This window comes from Scyliorhinus canicula, chromosome 9 (genome assembly GCF_902713615.1).
Source record: "Scyliorhinus canicula chromosome 9, sScyCan1.1, whole genome shotgun sequence".
NCBI lineage: Eukaryota > Metazoa > Chordata > Chondrichthyes > Carcharhiniformes > Scyliorhinidae > Scyliorhinus > Scyliorhinus canicula.
The window spans coordinates 35,165,836-35,188,828 of NC_052154.1; the positions used below are offsets into that span (position 1 = coordinate 35,165,836).

At 41.3% G+C, this 22,993-nt stretch overlaps 1 protein-coding gene across 5 annotated transcripts in view; it reads right to left on the reverse strand.

The window, feature by feature from the left end:
* Positions 1 to 22,993, reverse strand: part of zfpm1 (zinc finger protein, FOG family member 1) — a 254,409-nt gene that overhangs the window by 189,273 nt on the left and 42,143 nt on the right. Inside the window, exon 1 of one of the 5 annotated variants that reach the window (XM_038806512.1) lies at positions 14,149 to 14,274. The exons of the other annotated variants lie outside the window; for them this stretch is intronic. The gene's annotated coding sequence lies outside the window, so the exon portion shown is untranslated. Of the gene's footprint in view, positions 1 to 14,148; positions 14,275 to 22,993 lie in introns of those variants that run through there. 5 annotated transcript variants of the gene reach the window in all.

Genomic DNA, 22,993 nt, shown 5'->3' on the forward strand with positions numbered 1-22,993 from the left:
TCACCAAAACTCCTTGGATACCACTTTCCAAATCTGGGACCTGAAATAACAAGGGCAGCAGATGCATGAGAACACCACCTCTTCCAACTATCACACTATCCTGAATTGGGACTATATCACTGTCCCTTCACCGTCACTGGGTCAAAATCCTGGAACTCCCTTCCTTACAGCACTGAGACTGTGTTGCACACACACGGACTGCAGCAGTTCAAGAGGCAGCTCACAGGCAATCGGGGATAGACAATAAATGCTGGCAATGTCAGTGATGCTCACATCCCCAAGAAAGCTTTTTAAAATGTTTTTAAAAGGATGAAGTGAATAGATTCTATCCTGTTGGATAGATTACATGAGGCAGCTGGGGATAAACAAAACAGGAGGGGTGGTTGGACTTTGTAGTCAGAGGAGAATTATAGAATTTACAGTGCAGAAGGCCATTCGGCCCATCATGTCTGCACTGGTCCTTGGAAAGAGCACCCTACTTAAGCCCACTCCTCCAGCCTATTCTTGTAATCCAGTCACCTCACCTCATCTTTTGGACACTAAGGGGCAATTTAGCACAACCAATCTACCTAACTTGCACATCTTTGGACTGTGGGAGGAAACCAGAGTATCCAGAGGAAACCCATGCAGACATGGAGAGAAAGTGCAAACTGCACACAGTCATCCGAGGCACCGCGTCGCCCCTATAACAAAACCATTGATGATCATACCTACAGCGGTCTACAGACATTGAGGGCTTCCAAGTAGTCACCTTATGGTTAGAGAGCCTTTTCAGCACAGAATCCTCTGGAGGCAAATGTGTGCAGGGGAAGCAATTGCACTGCACTTCAACCGGATTAAAGAAACATGAAATTAAAAGTCTAATGATGAGACACACAAAGAGACTAAATCAGGAAATCTAAATTAGAATATTTAACTCAATGCAAAATAGCAGACTGAAAGTAGAATAAGAGAGGAAAAGAAATGCGAGATTGAGAGTGAGATGAGAGAGCGGAAGGAAAATACAAAAAATATTTTGAAATTTGCAACTATATTTACATTCTGGAGGCATGATCCTCCACAATTGTAAAATTAAATTTTCTGGCCCATGGAGTTTGTTTGGCTTGTTTGGCAGTAATTAAACCTCATCACACACATTAAAAATGTCACTACACTTGAATGAACGAACCTCAGCCTTTTCTGGCATGTTCATTAGGTATCTGGTGGGTGGAATTTTACACTCCCATCACGGCAGGGGTAGGACCAGAAACAAGCGGTTCAATGGTCCATTGAGTTCCGCAGGAGCGGAAAAGCCTGCCAGCAGGAGGGCAGTTAGGGATGGGCAATAAATGCTGGTCTGGCCAGCGATGCCCGCATCCCATTATTTAATTTGATAAAATGGACAGCATTGTTTGGATTTCAGCATTTAAATGCGCAGCTGTAGACTCAGAATGTTGCTGTCCAATTTACTTCATAATTACACAGCAAGTGCTGAAAGACTCACCTTCATACTTTTAAAAAATAAATTTAGAGTACCCAATTATTTTTTCCAAGGGGCAATTTAGAGTGGCCAATCTACCTATCCTTCACATCTTTGGGTTGTGGGGGTGAAACCCACGCAGACACGGGGAGAATGTGCAAACTCCACACAGACAGTGACCCAGGGCCGGGATTCGAACCCGGGTCCTCAGCGCCGTAGGCAGCAATGCTAACCATTGTGCCACGTTGCTGCCCAACTCACCTTCATACTTAATGCAAAGTACACATTATTGACAAAGATGACTTCTGTTAACTTCTAAGAGAAACAGGTTGTCCAAGTACGCGGTGAGACCTTCACTGCAGTCCATCAAAATGGAGATGGATTAACTCCTGGTAGAAGAAATTTTAATGTGTGAAAGATAGATTGTAGAATAGCTGTGAATACAAATATCCATAAATTATTGTGGCCTCTGAAATCTTGCTTGACTGTAGGAGAGGTTGAAGAGAAATTCACCGAAGTTCTTTCCTAACTTGCTGTTGTGTAAGGATGCACCATATCTAGATGGGGCAGACTCAATGGGTTTTATGTTCTATTCCCATCTTTCTTTTCAAGGTGAACTTAATCTGGGAATTGGTCTTGAACCCACTGCCTCCTGACACATGAGCAAGGGTCATACTAACCTGAACAAACTGGCACCAACAAAGTGTAAATTGCATAGTGACATGAATCCACAAATTGTAGTCTACAATGTATACAGTTACCATCTCAATGGTAGACAGATATTTCATACAATATTGTAAAAGGCCTGTTCAGGTACATACCACTTAGCTAACTTTTCCGAACTGAACACAAAAAATAAAACCGTTAGTTTTCAGCACGGCCAAATGCTGGATCACAAAGAGTACTGTGACACTGATATTAGATCTGGAACAATCATTGAGGAAATCAGCAAGAAATATGCTTGCAAAGAATTATGGGAGTAAGGCAAATGACTTTCTAAAATCACAGGATAGGTCTTACACAACTTGGATAGGTGTTAACCATAAAAGAGGAAGAAACATGCAATGGCAGAGTTTCAGAACATCAAAATGTGCAGATAACTGATGCATACTTTAGTACAGTAATAGCAACAGCAGAGGTCTATGAAACGTCTTTAAATTAGGAAAGCACCTTAAGGTGCTTCACAGATTCATCTGGCAAAACAAGGAGTCTGAATCAAAGTATTGATATTAGGAAATGGCGCGTCATAGCCATTAGATCGCGCCAACATCTCTGCAACCACTCTCTCCAACCCCGTCACAATTTTATCTGTTTCAATTAGATTCCCTCTCATTCTTCTAAATTCTAGTGAATGTTCTCTTAGTTGAGAGTATAAGCAGTTCTGCAAAGCTGGACAACAAAGGAGACGTGGTGTAACTGACCATATCAAAGACTGTAGAAGGCGAGGAGGGGGAAAATATTTTTCAAGATTTGTTCGGGCTGTTATGCTGTTGGAACTATGTTCAATTGGTTCTAACTTTCCTCAATCCTCTGGAAGGAAGCAAATAACGATAAACTGGTATATTACTTTGCAGAAAAGCAAAATACCATAATTGCTAAAAACATGAAATAAAAACAGAAAATGCTTGAAATACAAAGCAGATCAGGCAGCATTTGTGGAGAAAAAAATATTTCATGTATGGCTCTTTACAAGTTCACATATTTTTTTTGATCTTGCTTCATGTATTTTGTATTTGGAAATTGTACCATGATCCTTCAAATGCAATTATATATCATGGTTAAAAAAAAGGACATGCAATTCACAACCACAATTTGCACTGCCACATGATATCCCAAAGCACTCTACAGCTAACATAATATTTTTGAAATAGTATCAATGTTGTAACGCAAGAAATGTGGCAGCCAATTTGTGCACAGTAAGGTTCCATGCATAATGCAACACAATAATCAGATAAACGGTTTTAGTGATGCTGAATAAGGGGTCTTTTCCACCTCAGGGGAAAAGAGTCTTCTGACAGGGCAGCACTCATGCAGTACTGCACTAGAGTCTTAGCTTTTATTTGTACCCCACTCCTGGAGTGGGACTTCAATAGATCAATTTTCTGATTCAGAGGTGAAAACACTACCATTGAACAAAGTTAGTTTCATTGCAATATTAAACAACACATACTGAATGTCATACACTTACAAACAGAGAAAACATGCATTTGTCACCTAAGTGCAAATTGAATGCAATTTAGATTGCGAAAATGCAAATTTAAAGGGACAACAATTACGTTGAGCAGTTCTATCTCGAAAAAGACCCACCGAAAATGTGGGGCCCAACGAAGTGGGAGGTACCCAATGGCCGAAAGAAGGGGGTAACGAAAGGGGTCTTGCCCGACTGTTTGGCAAGACTCAACTCCAATTCGATCGATAAGTTTCCGGATGATACGACTGTGGTGGTACGCATCTCAAACAACGACGAATCAGACTACCAAAGGGAGATAGATCACTTGGTTGCATGGTGTACCAAAATCAACATCTCTCTAGATGTCGGCAAAACCAAGGTACTGATAATCGACTTCAGGAAGTGTAGCACGACAGCAACCACCCCCCCGCCACCTACATCAATGGCTCTGAAGTAAAGATGGTCGATAGCTTTAAGTTCCTGTGGGTCACCATCACCAACAGATGTCCTGGTCCACTCGTGATGGTGCAACAGTGAAGAAAGCCCAACAACATCTCTACTTCCTATGGAAGCGAAAGAAATTCGGCATGTCTGCATCGACTCTCACAAACTTCTACAGATGTGCCATAGCGAGCATCCTATCCGGCTGCATCACAGCTTGGTATGGCAACTGCTCGGCCCAATATCGCAAGAAATTGCAGATTGTGGTGAACTCAGCCCAACGCATCACACAAGCTAGCCACACTCCCATTGATTCTGTCTACACTTCCTGCTGCCTCAGGAAGGCAGACAGCATTGTCAGTGACCCCCTCACACCCAGGCTTTGCACTCTTCCAGACCCTTCCATCAGGCAGAAGATACAGAAGTCGAAAGACCTGCACATCCAGACATAGGAACAGCTCCTTTCCCACAGCTACTAGACTCCTCAACGACTCTCCCTTGGACTGATCTGTTCCCTGCAAGAACACTAATCACATTGCCTATGCTGCTCTTGCTTTGTTTGGCCCTTGTTTTGCACTGTAACCAATCACTATTTATCAATGTACTTTGTCGATTATTCTTTTTGTTTACTGTGTACGCTCACTTGGCCGCAGAAAAATGCTTTTCACCGTATTTCAGTACACAACACAAGAACTAGGAGCAGGGGTAGGCCATCTGGCCCCTCGTGCCTGCTCCGCCATTCAATGAGATCATGGCTGATCTTTTGTGGACTCAGCTCCACTTTCTGGCCCATAACCCTTAATCCCTTTATTCTTCAAAAAACTATCTATCTTTATTTTAAAAACATTTAATGAAGGAGCCTCAACTGCTTCACTGGGCAAGGAATTCCATAGATTCACAACCCTTTGGGTGAAGAAGTTCCTCCTAAACTCAGTCCTAAATCTACTTCCCCTTATTTTGAGGCTATGCCCCCTAGTTCTGCTTTCACCCGCCTGTGGAAACAACCTGCCCGCATCTATCCTATCTCTTCCCTTCATAATTTTATATGTTTCTATAAGATCCCCCCTCATCCTTCTAAATTCCAACGAGTACAGTCCCAGTCTACTCAACCTCTCCTTGTAATCCAACCCCTTCAGCTCTGGGCTTAACCTAGTGAATCTCCTCTGCACACCCTCCAGTGCCAGTACGTCCTTTCTCAAGTAAGGAGACGAAAACTGAACACAATACTCCAGGTGTGGCCTCACTAACACCTTATACAATTGCAGCATAACCTCCCTAGTCTTAAACTCCATCCCTCTAGCAATGAAGGACAAAATTCCATTTGCCTTCTTAATCACCTGTTGCACCTGTAAACCAACTTTTTGTGACTCATGCACTAGCACACCCAGGTCTCTCTGCATAGCAGCATGTTTTAATATTTTATCATTTAAATAATAATCCCATTTGCTGTTATTCCTACCAAAATGGATAACCTCACATTTGTCAACATTGTATTCCATCTGCCAGGCCCTAGCCCATTCACTTAATCTATCCAAATCCCTGTGCAGACTTCCAGTATCCTCTGCACTTTTTACTTTACCACTCATCTTAGTGGTGTCTGCAAACTTGGACACATTGCCCTTGGTCCCCAACTCCAAATCATCTATGTAGATTGTGAACAATTGTGGGCCCACCACTGGCTACTGATTGCCAACCAGAGAAACACCCATTAATCCCCACTTTTTGCTTTCTATTAATTAACCAATCCTCTATCCATGCTACTACTTTACCCGTAATGCCATGCATCTTTATCTTATTCAGCAACCTTTTGTGTGGCACCTTGTCAAAGGCTTTCTGGAAATCCAGATATACCACATCCATTGGCTCCCCGTTATCAACTGCACTGGTAATGTCCTCAAAGAATTCCACTGAATTAGTTAAGCATGACCTGCCCTTTAAGAACCCATACTGCGACTGCCCAATGGGACAATTTCTATCCAGATGCCTCGCTATTTCTTCCTTGATGATAAATTCCAGCATCTTCCCTACTACCGAAGTTAAGCTCACTGGCCTATAATTACCGCTCTCTGCCTACCTCCTTTTTTAAACAGTGGTGTCATGTTTGCTAATTTCCAATCCGCCGGGACCACCCCAGAGTCTAGTGAATTTTGGTAAATTATCACTAGTGCATTTCCAATTTCCCTAGCCATCTCTTTTAGCACTCTGGGATGCATTCCATCAGGGCCAGGAGACTTGTCTACCTTCAGCTCCATTAGCTTGCCCATCACTACCTCCTTAGTGATAACAATCCTCTCAAGCCTCATAGCCTCATAACCTGTCATAGCCTCATTTCTATCAGTCACTGACATGTTATTTGAGTCTTCCACTGTGAAGACCGACCCAAAAAACCTGTTCAGTTCCTCAGCCATTTCCTCGTCTCCCATAATTAAAACTCCCTCTCATCCTCTGAAGGACCAATATTTACCTTAGCCACTCTTTTTTGTTTTATATATTTGTAGAAAATTTTACTGTCTGTTTTTATATTCTGAGCAAGTTTACTCTCATAATCTATCTTACTCTTCTTTATAGCTTTTTTAGTAGCTTTCTGTTGCCCCCTAAAGATTTCCCAGTCCTCTAGCCCCCACTAATCTTTGCCACTTTGTATGCTTTTCCCTTCAATTTGATACTGTCCCTTATTTCCTTGGTTATCCACGGTCGATTTTCCCTCTTTCTACCGTCCTTCCTTTTTGTTGGTATAAACCTTTGCTGAGCACTGTGAAAAATCGCTTGGAAGGTTCTCCACTGTTCCTCAACTGTTCCACCATAACGTATTTGCTCCCAGTCTACCTTAGCTAGTTCTTCTCTCATCCCATTGTAATCTCCTTTGTTTAAGCACAAAACACGAGTATTTGATTTTATCTTCTCACCCTCCATCTATATTTTAAATTCCACCATATTGTGATCGCTCCTTCCGACAGGATCCCTAACTATGAGATCATGAAGCAATCCTGTCTCATTACACAGGACACGATCTAGGACCGCATGTTCCCTCGTAGGTTCCATTACATACTGTTCTAGGAAACTATCACGGATACATTCTATAAACCCCTCCTCAAGGCTGCCTTGACCGACCTGGTTAAACCAATCGACATGTAGATTAAAATCCCCCATGATAACTGCTGTACCATTTCTACATGCATCCGTTATTTCTTTGTTTATTGCCCGCCCCACCATAATGTTACTATTTGGTGGCCTATAGACTACTCCCATCAGTGACTTTTTCGCCTTACTATTCCTGATTTCCACCCAAATGGATTCACCCTTATCCTCCATAGCACCGATGTCATCCCTTACTATTGCCCGGATGTCATCCCTAAATAACAGAGCTACACCACCTCCCTTACCATCCACTCTGTCCTTCCGAATAGTTTGATACCCTCGGATATTTAACTCCCAGTCGTGACCATCCTTTAACCATGTTTCAATAATGGCCACTAAATCAGTCATTCACGATGATTTGCGCCATCAACTCATTTACCTTATTCCGACTACTACGAGCATTCAGGTAAAGTACACTTATGTTGGCTTTTTTACCTCTGTTTTGGATCTTAACATCTCGATCAGTAACCTCTCCTAAGTTATATTTCCTCTTAACTTTTCTCTTAATTTTCCTTGTCGTTGAACCCATATGTTCATGTAACAACCTGCCGCGTCACTTACCATTAATGTTTTTACTTCCAGTTTTATTCCTTTTAGTATTACTGGGCCTATTCACTGAGCTCCCCTCAGTCACTGTACCTTGTACTGTCGCCCTTTTTAATTTTTGACTATGGCTTCTCTGCCTTACACTTTCTCCCTTACTTCCTTTTGCTTCTGTCCCTGTTTTACTACCTTCCAACGTCCTGCATCAGTTCCCATCCCCCTGCCACATTAGTTTAAACATGTGACAATAAATAATTAATCAAAGGGCAAAGGGGTGGAGTGAGCGAAAAGGAGATAGGATCAACAAGAGGGGAGGATGGTCCAAGAAAGGGGAAAGGGGGAGGGGGGACGGTCCAACAAAGGTGGAGGGGGGGGGGGCCGTGAGGTGGAGGGGGAGCGGCCTGACAGAGGGGGGGAGGGTGCCCATAAAGTGGAGGGGGTGGTGGGGCCTTACAAGGCGGGAGGACATGGCAAAGGGGGAGGAGAGGCCCGGAAAAGGGAAGCGGCGGGGCATGGCAAAGGGGAGGGGGTATTCAACAAAGAGAGAGGTTGAATAAATCCCTCAATATTGGAGCAAAGGCCGAAAAAGATTTGTCAGCTGAATAGCGCAGAATTCTTGAGGGGAAAGACAACAGAAGGAATTGAATAAGAGGATGAAAATTTTAAAATTTTGCAGTCATATGCAGGATGATTGAGCTTGATGGTGTGCATCATGGTGTAGGCTCTCATCCATGCAGCTGAGCTCTGGCTTGTTCAGTTTGCTGCAGAATGGAGCATGGGAGTGTCAAGTCAGGAAATGACATATAGATGAGAGATTCAACAGTTGATGTTCTGTGGCATGCACAGAGAGGAGCTATGGTAACGAGGTCAGAGAAGGCAATGGGGTTCAGGAATGAAACTGTTGGAAAAATGGGCATGAATTTAGAAGCCGGCACTTGGAAGAGAGGGAGATTGGAAAAGGTTTGCTAACTTTCTCGGACAGAAGGTTGAGAGTGTTGCTTTTAATAAAAGGGGTGATGATGGCAGACTTGAAAATGAAGCAGACAATATCATGGGAGAGGGAACTATTTATAGTATTGGGTGGTATAAGGGCTTGGAAAGCAAGCTGCTTCATCGCCAGTTTAACAGGAAATGGGCTGGAAGAGCAGGGGAGGGGGAGCTCACTGACAAAAGGCACTCAGAGCGGGCATAAAGGGAGATCGGAGAGAATTTTGCTGGGTGGGCAAGGGATGGTGACAGAAGAAGCAAAATGGACAAAGAAGCCCATGACTGCCTCATACTTGTTGTTGAAGAAAAGGGTGGAGGGAGCATGGGAAAGGAATTACTGAGCTAATAGTGGAGAAAACAAGGCAAAGGTTATCTTATATTCCAGGATGTTTAGCAGAGGAGAGTAAGGCCAGATAATTCTTGATGTGGTCCCATGAGCTCTGGTCATATCTGTCTAAATCCATGTAAACCTTACTTGATGGGGAAATAAATCATACTTAAAACGAGATTTATTGAAAAATGATATTCACCTGTAGCGTATTGAAACAATATGTGCTAAAGACGAAAGCAATCTAATATGCTGTATCTTAACAATTTCATTATACTTTAGGAGATGAACAGTTCAAGGCAATAGTTTGATTTGTTGCTTTACACTTCTTCAAAAATCAAATATTCCGTCGGTCACCAATACAGTTGTTCAAAGGGCACAATGTGCTTTCAGTATAATAGTGCATAATCGATACATTGGTATTTATCTGCATTAAATTCAGCCATTAATGATCATATGATTATTGGTATAAATATCGAAACAGTCTGTTCCACTCCCAAAGTATGCAGTGTTGGCATAATCTCTGTCATGAAGTGAATCCATCTTGCTTTTCTGTGCACCCTGGGCTACAGAAAGGCATGTTCAATGCCTCTTAAGCAGATCCCTAGGTGTTGTCCACTGCCAGACAGATTACAACACAGGAACTAAAATTTACCATATATCAATAACATGATTCAATTAAGTGTTACAACCCTGGGCAAATCAGTAAAAGTTATTTCACAGTCTCAAAACTTAAATTCTACAGCCGAGTATAAATATGTGAAATTCCATATGTATGCTGATGACACCAAGCTCTTGCGTCATCACTATCTCTTTTGGCCAGCCCACTGCTTTGATTCGTCATGTTACTAATCCAGTATCTAGTACTGAATGAACAGAAATGCACCTCATTTTAATGCTTGCAAGACCAAATCTATTGACATTGGTCCATTCCACACACTCCATTTTATCGTCACCCAGGAAAAAAATTGGAATTGGTAGCTATCCGAGTCTGAACCAGACTATTTGCAATCTCGCGTCCGACCCAATATCCACTCGATCAACAAGACTTCATTGCATCGTAATAATCACCAGTCTCGGCCTTCGCTTCAACCCATCTGTTGCTAAAACCCTCATCCATGCCTTTGTTACCTCCAGACTTTACTATTCCAATGCTCTCCTTGCTGGTGTTCCATCTTCCACCCTCTGTAGATTTAGGTTTTCCAAAATTGTGTTGTCCCTATCCTGACTCACAATTTTCCACATCCCGTTCTCTCATTGGCCCTTTGCTCGCTGAATTATATTGGCTCAGCAATGCCTGAAATTTTTAAATCCTCACTCTTATGGGGCTGGTTTAGCTCACTGGCTTAAATCGCTGGCTTTTAAAGCAGGCCAGCAGCACGGTTCGATTCCCGTACCAGCCTCCCCGGACAGGCGCCGCAATGTGGCGACTAGGGGCTTTTCACAGTAACTTCATTGAAGCCTACTCATGACAATAAGCGATTTTCATTTCTTATTCTTTAAATTACTCCATTGCCTACATCTATAACTTTGTTCAGTCCTGCAACCTTCTAAGTGCTCTCCAATCCTCCAGTTATCGTCTCTCATGAATCCCAGATTATCTTTGCCCCTCCATTGGCGGTCATGCCTTCACTTGTCAAAACTTTAAACTTCCCTCCAGAAACTCTCCATCTCTCTCTCTCCTTTCCTTTAAGGCACACCTCAAAATATCTCACTTTGACCAAGTTTTTGATAACCTGTCCAAAAATCTCTTTGTCAAGTTGTGTCTGATAATGCTCCTGTGAAGCATTGGAATGGTTTACCATGTTAAAATATATAAATACAAGATGTTGCCGTTTGTCTCAAATTTAGCGGCTGTTCTCGAAGAATTAAAAAGAGCAGATCGATTGTCAATTAATTCACCAAAAAAAATGAATCGTTAAAAACTAGCTTACTCACATGACAATAGTATGCATGTGCACCAATATATGATGCAAATAAATCCAGCTGAAGTGAATTAGAATGTTGCAATGGAACCCAATGCCTAGCTCTAGGTTGTGCTAAAGATCTGCAGCTCGCGGCTCAATGAACCCAGATGAAGATCATTCAGCCTTTCTTTTTTCATCCATCCAAAAGGTGAAACCCTAAGTATAATTATTTGATTGTAAGGGCATGGCAAATAAAAAAAACTGTTGCCAATTCTCAAAGCTAGTCAGTTTCTTATATATAGTTGCCAGCTCAAACTGCTAGTGCTTGGTGACTAAATCCTTTAATTTGTAAAATATATAGTTATTATCTCCTTTTTTCTGCTCCATATTTTGGCTTATCTTTTCAGAATTCGAGCTGAACCTCAAAAATACCTTTTAAGTGGTTAAGAGAAAGGAATGTGTTATGACAGCAATATGGTCTTTATTTTCAATTCATTCACCCTACCACCATTACGTTTACACAATGCTTCTGCCAAAAGGGTAGTCATTTCATCACACTATTGGTACAGTATGCTACTCTGTAAGTCACTCATTCATTTGCTTCTCCTCCATCTAGACTAGGAACCACTTGGAATAATATTAGCATCCACACTTTTGGCTCTTCCCCAGGGTAGCATGAATGCACTTTACCTCCATGCTGCCATATATCAACTGACTCATGTTGCATGTCCAATCATGGGATGAATTCCTGCCAATTTCAAACTATCCCATAAGATCAGGTGCAAAATCAGTCTCTGAATAGGAGGTAAATTCTGATCATGCAAATATGAAGACACAGCTTTCAAGGAGAAAAATAAATACAATATCCAAGTTTTGTAGTTCAAACACTGAATTAATAAGGAGCACATTTTTCCAAGAAACTGGTACTTGATCTTCTAAAGATTCAGAATTTTTTTTGCACATGTGAACTTTTTGTTACTTTAATAATTTGTTGCCTTTAGCTCAAGGGACTGTAGGCATATATATTTACAGCAAGGAGAACAAAACAGCTGGTAATCTGTACATAGCACACGACAATATCCATGAATAGAGGGGCTCCAAGCAAGAGACGGTAATTTTTCTAATTCTGTTAATTTCAGCTCGACTGCAATTAAAAGAATTCCTGATAATATTCTGAAACAATTGGCCACTGATAAAGAGTCATCCCATGTAAATGAAATAGCATAGGCTCATTGCTCCTTGCACAGCTTCACAGCTCCGTGTTTCCCAGATAAAATTAAGCCAGCACTTAAGACTGATTTGACTAGTGCATCATTTCTGTGGATTGCTGGAAGCCTTGCTTGGTTATCAAGTCGAACAGGCACGGCCAAGCAGTCTGATCTTTCTATTCTTCATTAAGCAAATACGCAGGAATGGAAATGAAAACATAATAGCTATTTGATTTCCATCAAGATATTTTGCATATTGGTTCAGGACTGATAGTGGAATTTCATCAACTCTTTTCATGCTTTAAAAAAAATTGCATCACTGAGCTGAGGCGCCTGCAGATTTCTTTACACACAAGATGGAGTTTTTTTTTTGCAAAAAGAACAACTTAATGATAAAATTTCCTTTCTAGAATACCTCCCAAAAACTAAATTTAAGGCCAACGTAATTACCGTTCAAAAATCAAGTATTTTAGGATCATCAATGGAATTGGCTAAAATGAACAATTCCGAGAGAAATAGAAATATTTTTTAAGAAAACAGTGAAAGAAATGTGTTCATGACCAATTGTAAAACGTTTTTTAAAAAAAAACTCAGGTCATTAATGCACAAGAATCATAACTTCCAGACAAAAACTGTTAATTACCCTTCAGCAAATTGAGAGTTCAGCAAAATATTAAAAATAAAAATGTGAGCCTAGCCTGACAGTCAAATAATCAACCTATGTCAAGTTTATGGACCAGTGTGAGCAAAAGAAAATCACTCAATTTGCAAAGTGGTCACATCTCTAACATAATGGTTCCAATTCAGACACGCAGTTATACAGTCTCCTTTAACAGTCCTATCATCAAACATGTATTAATAAAGAGAAAACGTAACTAAAAATATTAATACTGGACTGGTGAGGAATGCCATTTGGTTCCTTCTTTCATAGTAGCTCAACACTGTCACACCATAATCTCGAAGTAGGTCTTGGAATGATTGCAGAAACTTTGCTTTTGGTGTGGTACTCCTTGCCTCCCAACACCTGATTATATAGGATATTTTGAACTTGGCAAGAATCCATCCCATGATTAAACATGCCACATGAGTTTTAATTAGAACTGAGGTAACAATGTTAACAATCATAAAAAGGGTAGGGGAGGCTGAATGGAGGCAGTTTGCGGCGGTGGAGGGATCCAGAAGGAGGGGCATAGATAAATAATTGAAACTGAGACATTTAGGATTGAACGTGGAAGAAATAATTTTTCAATGGATTGTCAACTCTTGAATGCACCATTAGAATTAGTGATTGAAATGCAGATCATGTCAATATTTCAACGGTTAGGTAGGTGTTTGAAGGCAGGAGAGATAAAGGTGTAGGGAATATAATCATTGCCCATATGGAGGATAAATAACATTGATTGTTTGGGCCGAACACTCTTATTATGAAATTACAGAAATTACATCCTGCCCAGGTGGCCATCACGAACCATTTTTGCTGTGGAAAATGTGCTTATGATAGAATTTACAGTGCAGGAGGCCATTCGGCCCATCTTGTCTGCACCGGCCCTTGGAAAGAGCACCCTACCCAAGTCCACAACTCCACCCGATCCCCATAACCCAGTAACCCCATGCAACCCTTTTTGGACGCTAAGGGCAATTTATCATGGCCAATCCACCTATCCTACACATCTTTGGACTGTGGGAGGAAACCGGAGTACCCAGAGAAAACCCACACTGACACGGGAAGAACGTGCAGTCTCCGCACAGACAGCGACCCAAGCCGGGAATCGAACCTGGGACTCAGGAGCTGTGAAGCAACTGTGCTAACCACTGTGCTACTCTGCTGCCCCTTCTTTTTTTTTCCTGCTGGCTCCCTCCCTCCCAGCAGTGAGAGGCCCTGCCCCTTCCTGGCCGCCAGATACCGTTGTTCCCCTCCCACTGTCCCTGTCGCCGCCAGACACCGCCGCTGCTCCTCCCAAGCTCACCTCTTCAGCGCTTCCCGGCTCCAGCCACAGCTCTTCAGCGGGAACATCTGGGGCTTGCCGGGGGCTGTGGCAGCCATATTCCTGAATCCATGGGATTAAAGGGGCAGGTGGCAGCGTGATACAAAATCCACTGATAAAGAAAGCAGATATTAGTGGCAAACTGTTGTTTTATGTAGATCGAAGGAAAGCTATGGTGTCTTCCAATGATCCATATTGGGACCACTGCTCTTTCCATATATATTAATGACACACCCCACTTGAGCATAGGGGTATACTTTAAAAGTTTACAGCCGACACAAAATCAAGTAGGTAATGATGATAATTCCAGCAGACTTATGGAGGGACTAAATAGACTGGTAAAAAGAGTAGACACATAGCAGATGAAATTTGATGGAGAAATGTGATGTGATGCATTGTGGGAAGGAATAATGCAGTAGGAATAAAGAGTAGTCCACAGTCTCAAATCTTTGAACGGTTTGTTTTTTAAAAAAAGGTATATGGGAAAACACAAAAGCAAGGAGGTTATGATAAACCTTTATAGAGGAAGCAGATTCAATAGTGACTTTCAATAGGTAATTTGATATACACTTTGAAAAGAGAAATTTTCAGAGCTTTAGGAAAGCAGAGATGAGCTGGATAGCTCTTTTCAGGTGCTGGTAGACATGATAGGCTGAATGATCTCTTTCTGTGCTGTATATTTCTATGATTGGAATTTACCCTTTCCCATTTTACACTGAAATGTGTTGACCTGTCATCCTGGCTCATATTGAATTATTTTTCCAGATCTGCTTTATCCCGTTTTATTTATGTATTTTGTTCAGCTTTATGAAGTCTCTTTACACAAATCTGATGGGCTGAATGACCTCCTTCTGCACTGAAGGGATTCTATGGAAATGAAGGGGCTGCAAAGATAGTGGATGCATTGGTTATAATCTTCCAAATTTCCTAAGATACTGGAATGGTCCTCGTGGATTCGAAAATAGCAAATTTTATTCAAGAAAGGCGGCAAACAGAAAGCAGGAAACTACAGGCAGCTAGCCTAACATCTGTCATAGGGAAATTGCTAGATCCATTATTAAGGGGGTTATAGTAGGACATTTAGAAAATCCTAATTTGATCACACAGATAATATGGATTTGTGATAGGGAAATCATGTCTAACTAATTTATTAGAGTCTTTTTCTGAAGTAACATGAAAGATGGGCTAACGGGTAACCTGGAAACGTGGTGTACTTAAATTTCCGGAGGGAATTTGATAAGGTGCAACATCAAAGGTTACCATACAATGTAAGACTCGGATAACGGATCAGATAACTAACAGGAAGCAAAGAGTAGGGATAAATGGGTTCTCTTTCAGGTTCATCATCTGTAATAAGATATGGATAAAGGATTGGCTAGCTAATAGGAAGCACAGAGTAGGGATAAATGGGTTCTTTTTCAGGTTCATCATCTGTAATAAGATATGGATAAAGGATTGGCTAGCTAATAGGAAGCACAGAGTAGGGTTAAATGGATCTTTTTCAGGTTGGTAAGCTGCAAGTGGTAGCCACAAGGATCAGAGCTGGGGCCTCTTTCCATCTATATCAATTATTTGGCTAAAGGGATCAAACGTATGGTAGCTCAATTTGCTGATGACACCAAGATGTGTAGGAAAGTAAGTTATTAAGAGGAGGCAGAGAGTTTGAAAGGGTTGTAGACAGGTTAAGTGAGTGGGCAAAATATTGACAGATGGATAATGTGGGAAAATATAAACTGATCTACTTTGGCAGGGGGAACAGGAAAGCAGCACACTATATAAATGAGGGGATTGCAGATCACTTAATGTACAGAGGACTCTGGATGTCCTTGCACATGAATCACAAACAGTATGCAGGTACAGCAAGTGATTAGGCAAGCAAATGGAATGTTGGCATTTATTGCAAAGGGAATGGAATATAAGAGCGGGAAGCTTAATTGCAACCGTACAGAGTCTTGGTGAGACAACAGGGGTGGGGGGATTTACCGACCATCCGGCCGCGGAGGGAGCCCGCCAGCAGGATCTACCGACCACGCCATTGTCAATAGGATTTTCCAGCGACAGCACCTATGTGGCCCGGAAACCCATGCACTGGCTTGGGACCAGAGTTTCCCACCAGTGTGAACTGTCGGTAAATGCTGCCCCACATCTGTAATACTGTGTGCAATTTTGATCTCCTTATTTGAAATATATATAATTGCATGAGAAGCAGTTCAGAGATGTGCACTTGATTCATTCCTGATGAAGGGCTTATCTCATGAAGAAAGGTTGAACAGGTTGGGCCTAAATCCATTGGAACTTAGAAAGATGAAAGGTGATCTTATTGTAACATTTAAGATCCTGAGAAGATTTAACAGGGTAGATGCTGGGAGCATGTTGAGAAGACGTGGTCTATCGTTTTAAGATGGAGATGAGGAGAAATGTTTTCTCTCCAAGGTTTGTTAGTCTGTGAAATTCTCTTCCCCAGAAAGGAATGTAGGCTGGGTCATTGAATTTATTCAAGACAGATTTAGACAGACTTTTGATAGACAAAGGAATCAAGGGTTATGGGGGTGCAGATGACAAAGTGCAGTTGAGACCACAACCATCATCTTATTGAATTGCAGGGCAGACTCAAAGGGCTGAATTAGCTATTCCTGGTCTTCAGTCCTATGTTCTTATCTGCCCTCACAGCTCAGGCCTCTGACACAAAGTACCTGCCTCATGGATATTTCCTGCTCCGTCGATCTGGCTTTATTATGCAATAGGAATATTAGTGGGCACACTGAATGTAGTACTTACACAGGGGTCTAACCAAACTATAAAGTTTCAGCTTGATATTGTCAGACTTGCACTCTCCCAATATGGCAGTACTGCTCAGAGCTTTGTCAACCTTAGTGATTGCATTTTGTCAGTACAACACAGGGTGGCACGGTGGCGCACTGCTGCCTCTGGCGCTGAGGATCCAGGTTCGATCCTGGCCCTGGGTCACTGTCCATGTGGAGTTTGCACATTCTCTCCATGTCTGCATGGGTTTCACCCCCACAACCCAAAGATGTGCATGGAAGGTGGATTGACCACTCTAAATTGGCCCTTAATTGGAAAAGTTAATTGGGTATTCTAAATTTTTTAAAAAATACTGTTCATTCACTAATTCTTCATACATCATTTATGGGTGGCATGGTGGCTCAGTGGTTAGCACTGCTACCTCAAGAGCACCAGGGGCCTGGGTTCAATTCCCGCCTTGGGTCACCGTCTGTGTGGAATTTATATGTTCTCCCAGTGTCTGCGTGGGTTTCCTGCGGGTGCTCCGGTTTCCTCCCAGAGTCCAAAGATATGCAGGTTAGGTGGATTGGCCTTGATAAAATTGCCCCTTAGTGTTCAAAAGGTTAGGTGGGGTTATTGGGTTACAGGGATTGGGTGGGTTATGGGTCTTGGTAGGGTATTCTTTGAGAGGGTTAGTGCAGACAAGATAGGCCAAATGGCCTCCTTCTGCATTGTTGTGATTCTACGATTCTATGATTATTCCATTCCTTTATTTATTGTTCATATTGAATTTCCTTTGTCACAGTTCTACATGTTTGGCTAGTTATTGTGGTTCCATGGATACAGAGTCAGACTTGATTGCTCACTTGCCTTTATATGTCCTTTTGGATTTTAAGAAAATTACTTTTCATTTATGATTGCTGAGGAACCCTAGAACCAAGTGTGATTTCCCAATTTTGTACATCGCCTGGAATATGAAGTTAGTCTCAGTGATGGTGACTGTGAAACTATCATCGATTGTTGTAAAAATCCAACTGATTCACTAATGTCCTTCAGGGAAGGAAGGAAATGTGCCACCATTACCCGGTCTGTCCTACATGTGACCCTGGACCCACAGCAATGTGGTTGACTCTTACTGTCCTCTGAAATCGCCCTAGCCAGCTACTCGGTTCATGGGGCAATTAGGGATGAGCAACCAATGCTGATTTTGCCAGCGACACCCACATATCAGATTTATAAAAAGTTACCCAAACCAGTATCCACTTTTATAAAAAAAAAATTTTTTTTAATCTTTTTTTTAATTTAGAGAACCCAATAATTGTTTTCCAATTAAGGGGCAATTTAGCATGACCAATCCACCTACCCTGCACGTCTTTGGGTTGTGGTGTCGAAACCCACGGGGAGAATGTGCAAACTTCACACAGAGAGTGATTCAGAGCCGGGATCGAACCTGTGACTTCGGTGCCGTGAAACAGCAGTGCTAACCACTACGCCACCATGCTACCCCACTTTTAGCAATTATTATGTACTTGCAAGTCTCACCATGAACAGCCACTTATTTGAATTTGTGTAACACCATTCAGCACAACCCTGTGAAGACCTTCCTGGAATTTCAAGTAAATTCTGTAGAGGGTTGCCTACTGCCAACTTCGTACAACACCTTTTGCGGAAAGTTAATAAAATTGATCATGCATGATCATCCCCATCTGAAACAATGCCAAGAGCCAGTTCCTCAATTTCTTTCTATAATGGAATGTTAGATTATCTTGGTTAACAATGAAACAAGGAGGTACAACTAAAGCACACTGTTCAAGTTAGTTATAAACATCTTTCTCTCTCTCTTCGCACTTCCCTCTCAGAGAAGCAACTCAGTCATTCAAAGTTTGGTGTTCATGGATTTCTGCAGGTAAGGAAGAGATACAAGGAGTTAATGCAAAATACTGGCCTTCTAATCTTTCAACCTTTTAACCTAATGGGAACAAAGCTAATGCTCATATGGAGGATAAATACCAACGGGGATGGCTGTGCCAAATGTACTCATTATGGGGTGTCTTGGTTGCCGCAAAACGTCTTGACTTGGAACTATATTGTAGTCCTTTCACTGTTGCTGGGTCAAAATCCTATAAATCCCTCCCCAACAGAACACATGGACTGCAGCAGCTCAAGGCAGCAGCTCATCATCACATTCTCAAGAGCAATTAGAGATGGGCAATAAAAACACTGGCCGACATCCCGTGAAATAAGGAAAATAACTTTTTAATACTAAGTTGTTGGTTAAAGGAAGGCTCACAGAAATGTTTGATTAAGAACTTTCCTGAAAAGTTACTCAATGATAAAGCCTGGCGGATTCCCAAAATTCAGGAATCAGAAAGGAGACTGTTATTCAAAATGTTGGTATCAGGCTTCAGTTTCAAAGCAGAGGAATGAGGGGTGCCAGGAGATTATCAGTAAATTGAGTGCTTCTATATGATAAACAATTCTGTTAAACAAACTTTTAAAAACCTATCTTCAATATAAACAAAACATTGCCATATTTTAGTACTTCTGCTGGAAATGCAGTTTTGTTGCAAAATTACAACACGATGAAAGCAAGCGAAAGGAGAAGAGAATGTGCAATTCTTTTAAAAAATAAATTTAGAGTACCCAATTGTTCTTTATTACAATTAAGGGACAATTTAGCGTAGCCAATCCACCTACCCTGCACATCCTTTGGGATGTGGGGATGAGCCCCATGCAGACACGGGGAGAATGTGCAAACTGGGCGGCACAGTAGCACAGTGGTTAGCACTGTTGCTTCACAACACCATGGTCCCAGATTCGATTCCTGGCTTGTATCACTGTCTGTGCAGAGTCTGCACGTTCTTCCTGTGTTTGAGTGGGTTTCATTCGGGTGTTCCGGTTTCCTCCCACAAGTCTCGACAAACATGCTGTTGGGTAAGTTGGACATTCTGAATTCTCCCTCCGTGTACCCGAACAGGCGCCGGAATGTGGCGATTAGGGGCTTTCCACTGTAACTTTGTTGCAGTGTTAATGTAAGCCTACTTGTGACAATAAAGATTAGTATTATTATTACTCTACACAGACAGTGACCAGGGGCTGGGATCGAACCCGGGTCCCCGGTGCCATGAGGCAGCAGTGCTAACCACTGCACCACCGTGCCGAATGTGCAATTACTTGGATTGAAGTTTTGGATAAAGGTCTCACTTCTGTCCCCTTCTTTAATATTGACTTTATGTTTTATACCAGCCTAGTTCAAACCCATTGCCCTGGCAGTGTTCACGTCAAAAGTCATCTAATTTGTCAGGTAGATAATGATGTGTTCTAATTCACAACGTTTTATTTCTGATTCTAGGAAAGGCTATATTGGTTCAAATTTGTACATGCTAGAATACTAATTGATGTGACGTATATGAATATACAAACAGGAAGCTTTCCAACCCTTAGAATAGTCAATACTGTAGTTTTGTTCCAGTTTAACAAGCTTTTATTAAATATATAAATTGACATATCTATGAAAAAAGCTTAAAATACAAAGCATTATACTTGAAAGGGACCGATCAATAAGATTAATACACATGGGTCAAACAATGATAAAACTTGAAAATAGCAGAGTAAAGCACATCTGACCTAGTCAGATAGCTTTCTTAAATGTATTTACACATAGTACATTCTAAAAAAGTATTGGAGATTGTATTTGCAGCAATTTAAAAACAAAAGCTATCATCTGTGCACAAAACAACTTTTAGATCTCACTAATGTAACTATCACATACATACATTGAAATCTTAGTCAAATCTCACAATCTACAAAACGTAAGGTAAACAACCATGTTTTGTTCGTTAGCTGCCCATTGCTGCTATAAATAACTTGTGTCCAATTAAACAATGGTTCTGGTGCAGTAGTATTTTTAATTTAGATTGACACAAATAAAGCTGTATCATATACATCATGCTGCGGATCATCAGATTTGAATTGGACCATGATGCATGTGAAGACTTTCAACGGGTTAGGACTGCAATAATAGGTATTAAGTTGCACTAAAGAAAGTTTAAAAGATAAACATAAATCACAGCTAATAGCAAGATAGACAAACACATTTTATTATCACTGGGAAAAATGTACTAATCAACCCTGATGTAAAAACTTGTGGTCATTGATCGTTGAAAGAAAAAATATACCAACACTAAGGTCAATGAATGAGTGACACAACAATACACCTTCCGTCCCATTTTGAAATCTAAAACTGAAGTTTAATGAAGCAAAGTAAGCATGGTAAAAAACGTTCCACCAGAGCCTATGCAGTAAAACTTGTGTCTAAAGTGGTTAGGTAGATTGGCCATGCTAAATTGCCCTTAGTGTCCAAAAAGGTTAGGAGGGGTTATTGGGTTATGGGGATAGGGTGGAAATGAGGCCTCCTTCTGCACTGTATGTTCTATTTTCTAACCCGTAACTAACAATAACTCATTTACATGGGCCTTTTAACTATGGAAATGCACTTCCTTTGTGACAAAGAGGATATGTTATTGGAAGTGCAGCTCCAGATAAAATAGGGCTCCAAGGTTACAACCAGCCTAGTTTCGCCAGAGACCGAGGCAAAAGTTGGAAACTGCGTACAGAGTATAGAGTTTGTGCAGGGGCTGAGAATCATTAATTCACTCTTTCTAATGCTTAGCTGCTGAAATTGCAGCTTATCTAAAAGTGGATCCTGGGCAAGTGGTCTGAATGCAGAGACAGTGGAGAGGTAGGCTTAGCCCCATGTCTGCAGATGATGTTACCAAGAAGATGCCCATAGCTGAGGGAGTCAACAACTAACACTTGGAGGACTTCAGAGACAACAGAGAACAGAGTGCAAGAGAAACCATAGGAGTAGAAGTTCTGGCTGTGATTGGGTAGGTAAGAGTGAAAGTAAGCAAGAGCATTTCCACCAAGATGGACATCAGAGGAGAGGCATTGGAGGGGGATTCCTTGGCAACTGAAATGATAAAAAGGGATAAAGCAAAATTACACTCCTAAAATATCATTTGTAACTTTCCTAAGAGTCATTTTAATGCTCTAGCAGGGATGAAAACCCATTGGAAAGATTAAAATAAGGAGTTGGAAGAAGCATGTGCACAGATTTAGTAAGTGACAATACATTCAAGGACACTGGAGAATCAAGGGAGGTTTGAGATGTGATGGTAAACATTTGAGCAGGGTCAAGGGTGGGGGTTTTGAGAATGGGGGTGATTCTGTCAGTTTTGAAAGGGGTGACAAAATGTCTATTGAGAGGGAACTATTCATCAGGAAGGGATGTTGGAGGGTTAGCAGTTTATTGGAAGCAGTGTAAAAGGAGAAAATGGACTAAAGAGGTTGGTATCATGGATAATATAAACTCAGAGTCCATGTGGGTAGATGAAAGAAAAATGAAAGAGAAGGTTGTGGGCTAAATTATTTCAATGGTCGGCGCATGACAAACAGGAATGGGAAATACTGCAACATGAACTTATGTTAGTACTAATGTTTTAATGAACTGGCAATAGTATATGGTGTGCCCTTGCTATTTTCTGTGCAATGAGTTCCTGATACTGGCTGAAGCTCAGCCAATGCAAATGAGGCCATTTGTTTTACAGTACCACTCTCCTAAACTGCCTTATGGCCAGCTAAAAGTGACTCAGACAAATATCTATTTTCAGAGCTAGGGAAGACCAGATGAAGATTGATGAATAGCTCCCTCAAGTCCAATGATATTGTAATATGTGAAAGACAAAACTTGTTGGAAAAATTGTACTAGCACAAAACTGAGCCAAAGACAGGAGTTAGAAATGCAAGCTTTAAAACTCAGCTAAGCCACAATACTACATTGCCAACCACTAAAGAACAAAAACTTGCAATATACGACAGACTGAACCATCCTCACTCATCCTGGTGCCAAGAAAATAGTATAGCTGGTGAGTTATTTAATGATTTCACAATTATTATAATTTTTGCACTGCCCCATAAAATCTTCCAACTTCAGTATTTTAATATTTAACTCATCTGAACTATTCTAGTTTAATCACTTCTGCTGAAGCAAAATGTAAGCACGCTCTGCCAGAACTCAAAGCAC